Source organism: Parasteatoda tepidariorum, chromosome 7, assembly GCF_043381705.1.
Source record: "Parasteatoda tepidariorum isolate YZ-2023 chromosome 7, CAS_Ptep_4.0, whole genome shotgun sequence".
Lineage (NCBI taxonomy): Eukaryota > Metazoa > Arthropoda > Arachnida > Araneae > Theridiidae > Parasteatoda > Parasteatoda tepidariorum.
In genome coordinates, this window is record NC_092210.1 from 45343995 (window position 1) to 45354602 (window position 10608).

The 10608-nt window shown below is 26.6% G+C and overlaps 2 long non-coding RNA genes and 1 other non-coding gene across 3 annotated transcripts in view; 2 read left to right on the top strand and 1 right to left on the bottom strand.

Moving 5' to 3' along the window:
• LOC122272317 (uncharacterized) overlaps nt 1-6837 on the top strand; it is an 8091-nt gene extending 1254 nt beyond the window's left edge. Inside the window, exons 2-3 of the long non-coding RNA XR_006226926.2 lie at nt 5837-5950; nt 6567-6837. This is a non-coding gene — a long non-coding RNA (uncharacterized lncRNA). The remainder of the gene's footprint in view (nt 1-5836; nt 5951-6566) is intronic.
• Nucleotides 6838-8084: 1247 nt separating this feature from the next.
• Nucleotides 8085-8157, bottom strand: TRNAK-CUU (transfer RNA lysine (anticodon CUU)). The gene has a single exon. It is a non-coding gene; the product is annotated as a tRNA-Lys (tRNA).
• LOC139426018 (uncharacterized) lies at nt 8138-9507 on the top strand. Its single transcript, XR_011637267.1, has 2 exons — nt 8138-9316; nt 9353-9507. It is a non-coding gene; the product is annotated as an uncharacterized lncRNA (long non-coding RNA).
• Nucleotides 9508-10608: the final 1101 nt, after the last annotated feature.

The following is a 10608-nucleotide window of genomic DNA, read 5'->3' on the forward strand; positions in this document are numbered from 1 at the left end:
CCCCCTCCTACGCTACTCGAAAGAAATATCTATTAATTTATGATTCATCATAAAGAAGAAACTAAATTTGTGTTTCCTTCAACTCTCGTCTTGCTTTTGATTTCGTTTTCATCAGGATTTCATCGAACAGTCATCCGTTACGTATCCTTTCAATTATTTATATTTTATGTTTACAACATTTAATTGAATTTAAAATTTTTGTATGACAAATTGATAGAGCATTTGACTTAAAATTTTTTTTAGAAGTTAAAAATATAATAGAAATTTTTTAATTTTATTTAATTACAACCTGAAATTTTGTAATTTATCCAGTTAAGCGGCATATTTGATTTTATTATTAGCCTTTTGGTGATGTTTATACAGTTGAAGAATTTATTGAAAATTGAATTGTTGTTGGAATTAACTTCAATTCTGAAACGAATATATTTTTACAGGATTTTAATAATTTAGTTTATATTTTTATATCAGTGATAGGGATTTGCAAATAATATACAAAAGAAGTGATGTGTAAAATCAAATTTTTCCATATTTTATTTTCTATATAATAAAAAAAAATCGAGCGTTACGTTTTTTTTTAAAAATAAGCATTAACGATGTTTTCAGTGATTTTAAAGAATAGCAATAACATTTAAGAGTTTTTATTATTCCCATTTATTATTTTATTAAATGATATTTCAGTTAAGATTTTAGATTGCTTATAACTCTTGAATTAAACTATTTTAACGTCTGATCAGAATGATTCAAATATACTTAGGTTTTCAAAGAAAACGTTTTTGGTAAATTAGAAAGAGTGTTTTCAGACTTTCTTGCATTTTGTTTTTGTTTTTTTGGATTTTATGAGAGCTTTGGTGTATGTTGTATCTGATATGACCAGTAAGCAAACTTAGTTAATTTGAGAAATCTCTTGTATTCTTATTACAGACAATTTCTTCAAAACGTAACTAGAAATGATTATAGTGTTGGTTAGGTGTAATTTGCATGTGAAGTTTCTTTAGGTATCTGGTGTTTACAGATCGTGAGGTGTTTGTCATTCTACTTATGTAAAAATTTATTTTCAAAGATTAATTTCTGCAATCACATTTTGCTATCTAATTAAGAATGATAGAACTTAAATATTCATATCATAAATTAGTTCATAAAAAGAAATTCAATTTTTTTATGATTTAATTAGTCATTTTAAGATTATTTATGTTACCGTTAAAATTTTGGGTTGATCATTATCAAGCATTGCAATATTACAATAAAAATAAATTGATTTTATACTGTTTGCCATAAATTGATATTTCAAGAGCATTTTTATAATTATTGTTGTTCATTTATAAATGTTATTAAACTAAACCAGAAATGTATTTTAAATAATACTGATAATAATAATTATAAATTTTATATAAACCCTTATGCACACTTAAATTTTGCAATTTAAATTAGCTTCAAGCTAGTTCAGTTACTTTGAGTTACTCATAAATATCAATAATTAACTATGTTTTTGAAATGTTGCAAATTTCAAACAAGATAACAATACTTAATTCTGGAATATTGACATCTACACAAAAACACAGTAGGGAATAACATGTTATATAAATGTATTATAAGGATTAAGCTATCCCAAAGTGATTCTTAATCAGTACTTATAGTAGTGTAACATAATTTGACCCAGATTTTTTTAAGAAGTAAAATAATAAACACACAATTACACACTTTTGTTATCTTATGAAACCATGTTAGTCTGATATATCAATCCTATAGAAGTTAGGTTGGTATGAGTGTTTGCAAATTTTAAAATTAAAGATTTCAGCCTCTATATTTTTTCTTTAAAAAAAAAACAAAAAAAAAAAAAACATTTCATTAGACGTCTCATTGTTTCTGTTGTTTTGCATGGAGGCATCTGTGCGGAATGATTTAAAGTGATTTTCTTTTACTTAGGTGCCAGGTAATTAAAATTCATTAAGTGACATAGAGATATTTTTATAATAAAATGAACATAGTAATATTCATCTAATAATTTTTTGTAAATTTTACAATAGCTATTATATTGAGCACAAATAGTTTTTCTCTTACATAAGTAAGCCATTTTATTCAATGCAAGTGCATATTCAATAGGGTTAATCCAAACAGTTACTCATGAATATTTTGTTTTATCAAAACATAAATAAATTCAGAAATTTTATTATATATATAAAAAAAAATTCTATTGATTTGAGCAATGCAATTGTCAAATATTTTTTTAATATTCGAATTTCTATTAAATAAGTGTCTAACTGAGCTAAAAATAAATTCATGAAATTCAAAATGAGAATAATTGAGCATTTATATATAATATGACAATATTTTCCTTCATTAAAATGAAGAGAATTTTTATAGATGCAGTGAAAAATAAAATAAATAAATAACTTTTATCTTCTTGAATGTAATATACAGCCATGATAGTATAAATGTTAATACAATGCATTGAGTATGCAAAAATTCAGGTTAGAATCCTGATCATAGGCTTGCTATAACATTAATTCAGAAGTTGATAGGGTTAAAAAAAAAACTATAAAATTATTTTACCTTGAATTTAATACTAGATAGCTGTGATAGTATAATTGTTAATACATTGTGTCACAAAAATTCAGGTTGGAATCCTGGTCACATGCTTTTTAGATCATATTAGTTAGTTCAAAGGTAAAAAAAAAAAAAAATGTTAAATAAAAATATAGATATACATGCTGCATTTTTAGATAATTTTGCCTCTGAAATAAAAGAGATGATTTTACCTCTTGAAATATAAGAGATGAAAATTTTGCCTCTTGAAATATAAGATATGATAATTTTGCCCCTTATGAAAAAGGGATGACTAAACCTAGGTAAATAATGTAGCTTAGAGCTAAAATAAAAGCTCATATTTTTTTTGAATGATATGCTCTGCTCAGTATTTTTTTTTAATAATAAACAATAAACTAAAGAATTGTATTGACACTTATAATTATTTGAATATTTCATAGTAATAAACATTTCATTAACTTATAATAAGAAATATAGAATATGATAAGATAAATTGCACTTAAATGTTTAATTATTTTATACAGTGTTGTGTCACAACAACCAGAAATAAGACGTGAGTTGTACCAAACAATTTATTTAAACATTCACACGAACAATCACAAAATATTACCCCAAACAAATATCTCTTCTTAGAAAAAAACTCTCTTTTCAACTACACAAAAAAAGAACATCACTTCTCGTGTGTGTCCATCAAGCAACATTATTTTAGCATTTCCTCTCGAGGAATTGATGCTTTTAGCTCAGTTGTCACACTGTTACGTTACAACAGTATATGCATATCAATGTTGAAAAGAATTAATGACTATGAAAAGTATTTGGTAGATGAAATGATTTTGCAAATTTTATTGTTTGTAACTGATAAAGTTTTCTCAAATTCGAAAGAAATTAGAATATCCTGTCCAGGTGATGACAATGCCCAGCTAATTTCACATCAACATAAGATTTAATAACATGAGTATTGAAAAGATATATTTGAAGTATAACTTTATGTCATAATTTTTTTTAATAATTTTGCTTTAATATTTAACTATACATAAGTGTATATTATATGTTCCATGGATATATTATGCTTCAGTGAATACCTTATTTTGTAACATGGTGGAGATCCATTAATAAAAAAAAAATATGTATATATATACTATATATACATATTTTTTTCTGTGTTCAGCGGGGATATATGTGATGCCACAATTGGCATACACATATTTATTTTCTATCTTTTAAAATATCTTTCATTACTTAAGCTGATTTTTTATTAATAGAATTACTTTTAAAATAAATCACAGACTTAATCTTTTTAAAACAAACATAAAATATTTATTTCTTCTCTTCCAGATCAATGTAACGGATACTTTCTTTTTATTTCATTATTATGCAGACATATATTAATTCACTGTCGCCTTTAATCGAAAACAAAAATCTATTTATAACTTTTTATTCTAATTTTCCAACGGCTAAATGTTTCGGTTGCATGGTTGTAATAATTCACATAAATTTGTTGGCGACTCGTGATCGCCAAGGTGTTCTTTTAAACCCATGTTGATATGCTTGTTGGCTTTGTTTTGGCTATGATATACTGTGATAAATTGCCAATTTTGGATCTCCATCCCATGCTTCTCCTGTGTCCGATTGGAACAAATTACACGTACTTCTTAATTTGGCTTTTGATTAGGCAGGTTGTGGGGGAATTGTCTCCCATGGCCTGTCCTTAAAAATATTATTATGTAAAATTGATTCAACTGAAATTCGTATGGATGATATGTATATTTGATACCTCGAGCTCTGCAAATATACTACTAAATAAAAGCTTTTTATTAATTCTGATCCGGCTCAACTATTATTTTCATCACCCTTCTGTTTTCATGTATTCTTCAACTGGCCCACTATACCAATACAAACTCCATCCTCACCTGATATATTCCATCATCTTCATCTCAACATAAATTGGCAATTGGCATTCTGATAATTACTTCTTCATAATATATATATATATATTTATCATAGTGAATCCTCGAATCATTTTGAGTTAAGAATACTACTGTAAATTTAATGATTTGACTGTAATATGTTAAAAAAAAATCATTGTCAGCTAAGTTATTCATGCTCAATTAATAATTATATTATTCAAAATGTGACAGTTATTAAAAAATAACTTGCTTGAAGATTTATAGAATGTAGAATAACCATTTCTCCTATTTTTCATAAGAACATGAAAAATTGGCCGTATAATTAGACATTATAAATTGGTGCTCCTCTTATTTTAGCTGATTTTTAAGTTTTTACAGGAAACTGGAAATTTATTTAAAAGTGAGGTTTTCAAAAAGAAATCGAAGAAATAATAAGAATTTATGGGCAGTAAAAGCTCCAAAGTTCAGTGCCCAATCCTAGGGACATCTAATTTTACACACAGTTATCCCAATTTATTTAATTTAGTAACTATCAAAAAATGTTAAGTTATGTTTTTTGTTTTTGAGTTATTGAAAGAAAGAAAAATGTGTTATATTTTGCTTGAGAAAATGTGTTTTTTTAATTCTCCATAAAATTTAAATCTGTATTGTTTATTATTTTTATTTAGTCATTCAATATTGTTTACTTTTAGGCATACTAACATTTTTTAGTAATCTAATTCGAAAATTTTATTAATCATTAGTAGATTAAGTAATGAAAAATTATATTTTGTATCTAGCCATCATAACATTTTTGGATAAATAAGTTTTATAATGTACTATAATTTTTCAATTAGTATAATCATTTTTCATGATATATGTAAACAAAATTTCCAAGAACTAACATTATGGGGTCTTAGCTTTTGATGGATCTTCTGACTTTATTGTTGCAATTATATTTTTTAGATTTTAAAATATTTAGTTTATCGGATCAGCTATTTGCTGCAGATACTAGTTTCTATAAAAATTTATTTTTAAAAGTGTTCTTGTTTTAATAAAAATGATGTAGTATGTATTTAGTAACATTAAAGAATATTGAAATTTTTGACAACTTCAAGTTTTCATATAGGATTCTTTTACTTTACACATTATAAAAATAACTTGCAGTAAAAGGCACTGCAATTATAAATTTATGAGGTATCAGAAGGTATTTAAATTTTGCTATTAAAAAATACTATAAAAAATTATATTTAGCTTTTTTGTTTGGTTGCATTATTTTTTGATTATTTTATTTCAATAGCATTTTTTTTTCTCTGTCACATAGTACTATACATAATTTTTAATATCTCTATGAAATGTTTTATTCGAACTTCAATCTTTATTACATTTCATTTTTAATAAACTAGGAAGAACTAGAACTTGTCAAGAGGCGCCAAAGTTAGCGGCCTATTACCATCGCCAATGCTACCTGAAGATCCATGGACACGAAAACAATAACAACAGAACTAGAACTTAACTAGGTTATTATTATTTTACACAGAATTAAACATATCATTTTTTTCAATGATTTATTTTTTTCATGGCATACTCAGAAATAACTGAAGTATTCTATTTGTTACATAGGCAAGCAAGGTATAAACAATTGATTTAAGCACATTATTTTTATCCTGTCCTATGTTTAAGACTTTTAATTTTTACTTTTTAAAGAAAAGTTTTATTTGTAATGATGATCCTTTTTATTCATTTATTTTTCATAAGGCATACGTATTTTTTTTTTTTAAATCTGAATTGGAGATGCTTAAATTTCTTTTCTTAAAAAAAGTTTTTTAAAATATCATTCTATTACTTAAGAATTTATAATGATTTTTGTATTGAGAAATTTTAAAAATTTAGCCTATTATTTATTTTATTAAAGCGTACTTTTTTCGTAATTTTTTTGTTACTTAGTTATTTTCCTAAAAAAATTTAATTCTATAAATAAACAAGCTCTCGTATATTTTAATATTTGTTCGATTTAATGCTTCCTTTTAATAGAGTGAATATTTAAATTCGATATTTTTCTTTTAATTGAGTAGTTTCATTCATTTTTACGATAAAATATTTTTGTTTATATAACATGGCTTAATTTATTTTTAGAGAGAAGTATATGGAACACAGTAAAAGACGTCCAGCAACTTAATTCCATACATTTCCCCACGAAAAGGCATTGCCACACGTTTCGGAAACAAGAATTGAGACACTTGGCTAATCTTTTACAATTAAGTTTACTCTAGTTTGATTTTTCGTAAGAAAATGAATTCAATTTTATGTCAAAGAATGTGAATTACTTCTTTTTTGTAAATAATGCTTTTATTTTACAAACCTACTTATAGCTAGCAATAAAATATTTATTTTCTAAGATCATAAATTAAGTTTTATTTATTTTGTAACCATTTTCCAAGAAACAATAAGAAAACAAAATACCGGGTTAGCTCTGAAATTATTTATTTATTTAGTTACTAGCAGAGCACAGAAAACAGTTACAAATTACTAAAAAAGAAACATATTAACAAAACGAAACTCACATAACACTAAACGGAGAGATTAAATTGGAGAACATCTCCAAATTAATCTCTCCGTTTTGTGTAATGTGAGTCCGTTTTGTGTAATTGATATCCAAAATCCTTCCATAAAGTCCCAGGCAGTCTCTGGTGAGTGGTGAATTTAATTCGAAAAGATTCAGCGTTCAATTTAAATCTCTGGAGCAGGATTTTCTTTATGTACGGATAGTCTTCCAACTTGTCTTTTGGTTCACGTAAAATAATTTGTGAAATTTCTAAAGGCAGGAGGGGTAGAAGGTGAGTTAGGTAGTCTGTTTCATTTACCTTCAATTTTTGACATTGTCTTTCGAAAATTTGCAGGTAGCCTGCAATATCAGAAGTTTCTTTAAACTTGGGAATTAGATGTAGTATATTTAATTCAGCAGTTGCTTTTGAAGCAAATGTGCCAAAAGTAGGGTTTGAGCTAGCAGCCGCCAAGTTTAACTTCAAGCGTTCGATCTCTAACAACTGTTCACTCTCTTGTCTTTTACGCTCCTCTAATTCTTTATTTTCACTTTCTATTTGATGTCTAGTTTCTATTATAGTATCAAGAAGGGTTTTAGTAAATTCTTCATCGTAAGTGTCAGATTTTAGGATAAGTTCCTTTAAATCAATAATGCGCATGGTATCATTTACCTCCAAGCCCAATTCAATGGATAAAGTTTTTAAATCGTCTTTACGGGCCTTGGCTAAGTAAGTCATTGTTATTTGTGGAGTCAGGGGGGAGGGAAAACGATGGAATATATATTTTATTCGTTCAGATATTGTTTTTTTATTATTCAGTTTTTTTAGTCCTTGCAGGTAAGTTGTAACAGAACTATACTACTTTAAAACTGAATTACCACCACGCCATCTTGTGGCGAAACTTTTGAGTTGAACTGCGGCAACCGATTGGAGAACATCTCCAAATTAATCTCTCCGTTTTGTGTAATGTGAGTTTCGTTTTGTTAATATGTTTTTTAGTAATTTGTAACTGTTTTCTGTGCTCTGCTAGTAACTAAATAAATAAATAATTACAGAGCTAGCCCGGTATTTTGTTTTCTTATTGTTTTTGGAAAATGGTTACAAATTTTGGCGCCCAACATGGGGCCCGAACCCACGACCCCGAGATTAAGAGTCTCATGCTCTACCGACTGAGCTAGCCGGGCTCTTCAAAATAAAGCGGATATTTTAAACAAAAATTCTGTTCGTGGCCCCATGTTGGGCGCCAAAATTTGTAACCATTTTCCAAAAACAATAAGAAAACAAAATACCGGGCTAGCTCTGTAATTATTTATTTATTTAGTTACTAGCAGAGCACAGAAAACAGTTACAAATTACTAAAAAACATATTAACAAAACGAAACTCACATTACACAAAACGGAGAGATTAATTTGGAGATGTTCTCCAATCGGTTGCCGCAGTTCAACTCAAAAGTTTCGCCACAAGATGGCGTGGTGGTAATTCAGTTTTAAAGTAGTATAGTTCTGTTACAATTTTATTTTAAATTTGTATTCTTTGTAGCCTATAAATGCTTCCTAAGTCCCCCATTTTAATTTTAGCACTTCTTATTTTCAGTCACTTTTTTTTTCCGAAATGAAATTAATTAATAAGAAATTTTGCAAACTTTGTCCTATTTTATTTGAGTGATTCTATGTTTTCTTTAACCCTGTATTATATTTTTATTGACGAATGTAAGCTACTCAAAATATTCACTTGAACCAACCTTCAAAATTTGTAACTTTGCAATATCATTTCATGATGTTGCTTATCATTAAATTTCCATTGTTCACTTGTGTTGGGATTAGCCTTTTCACCAGAAAATTTATTCTTGGAAGCATTGATAGCTCAATTTAAGATAAAGAACTAATTTACTTTAATTTCAAGATTTACTCCCAGTTTTAAAGCACCATTTCCAAAATCACATTAAATTTTGATTCAGGAAATATATTTTCAACTTATAAATTGCAATATTAAAAAGAAATAATCTTAACACGGTCTTAAAAAAGTTGTTATAAAGTAAGTTCAGATTTTAATTTTTTTTTTAATAATTAAGCTACCCTGTAATGAAATAAGTGCCATATCAGATTGCTTGGACTGCTTTTAAATGTGATAATCTTGTTTTTTTAATAATAAAAGAAAAAGTTCTTTACAAGTGTATAGGGTGTTCAAAAATTAGGAATTTCTTACTCAAGATGGATGGTTTGTGTAAAGGTAGACCATAAGAAATATTTAGGGACAATGACTGATAGACCACAAGGTCTAATAGAGATTATTGGGGGAGCTTGCTGAGACAACCTTGTCTGTCGTGAATTAGTCTTGTCTGAGTATTGAAATAATTCCTGGAGATTTTTTTGGTGTAGATATTGAAATAATTCTGCTTAAATATGTGCAGCAAGATTTATTTTCTCATTTAAAAATGAGCTGAAAATTTGTGATTTGTTTATTTTATTCAGCTTATTTAGTATGTTACCTAATGTACCTCTTATCTTTCATGAAATAAATGCTTAGAAAAACACTATTTGTTCTTTATTTTTTTAAAATTGTGTCATCAATTTTGCAGTGTAATTTTGTTTGTGTGTTCACATAATCAAATTCTAATAAACTAATATTTTGAATACATCATATGGCAAGTTTTTTCTTTAGAAATGATTATAAACTATGCCTTTTGAACTACCATTTAATCTAAAATCTTTAACAGCCATATAAAAGTTTCATACATCAAAGGAAGAAAAAAAAAGAGAAAGAGATTCTAAATTGGAAAAATAATCTTCATAATCAGTGCAAAGGTGGTGTATCCATAATTCTGAAGATCATTTAAATTCAAACATTGACATGTATTTAAAGTTAGTCTACAAAAGGTTCTATAATTGTCAATAAATAACCTTTTTAGGTAGTATTTATTTTGCAGAAAAAAATCACTTATAAATTTTTCACATTTGATGTGTTTGACACAGCTCCATTTATTGGTAGCATTTAAATTAATTTTATGTAAATACTTTTTCATATATTATTAGTGGCCTATTCATAACCACACTCCCTTATTTTTTTATGCACATTAATTGCCATTTCAAAAGTGATATCTTGGCAAGAAACCAAACAGCGATGCAAAAATATACATTTTGTTACATTTATTTACTACGCGTTTTTCGTCTTCAAGTATTTAAATGTGTATACAAAATAATCTGTTTGATCAAAATAGATTTTAAAACTAACAGTTTTAAATTTAGAAAACTGAATTTTAAATTGAAATCACAAAACAGCAGATTAAATTTGTCCAATTATAAATTCTTAAAGTCTATATGCATATACAGTGGGCCAAAAAACTACATTTTTGTAGTTAATTACTACTATTAGTGATTTCTTTCCTATCTTTAGAAGACAAACTTTGTCGGAAAATTTAATTCACATGTTGAAAATGGTTTTGAATAAGGAATTCAAAGAACTGAAATATTTATTCATGTTTACATGAGTGAATTTGTAATTCTAAACCATTTTTAACAAATTATTTTTTTAACCTTCAGCTTTATGTTTTTCTTAGCAGTAAATATTTTAAAAACACTAGAAAATCATAAATTATTTTGTTAGATGTTTAATGCTCTTTTATTTACTCTGAAAA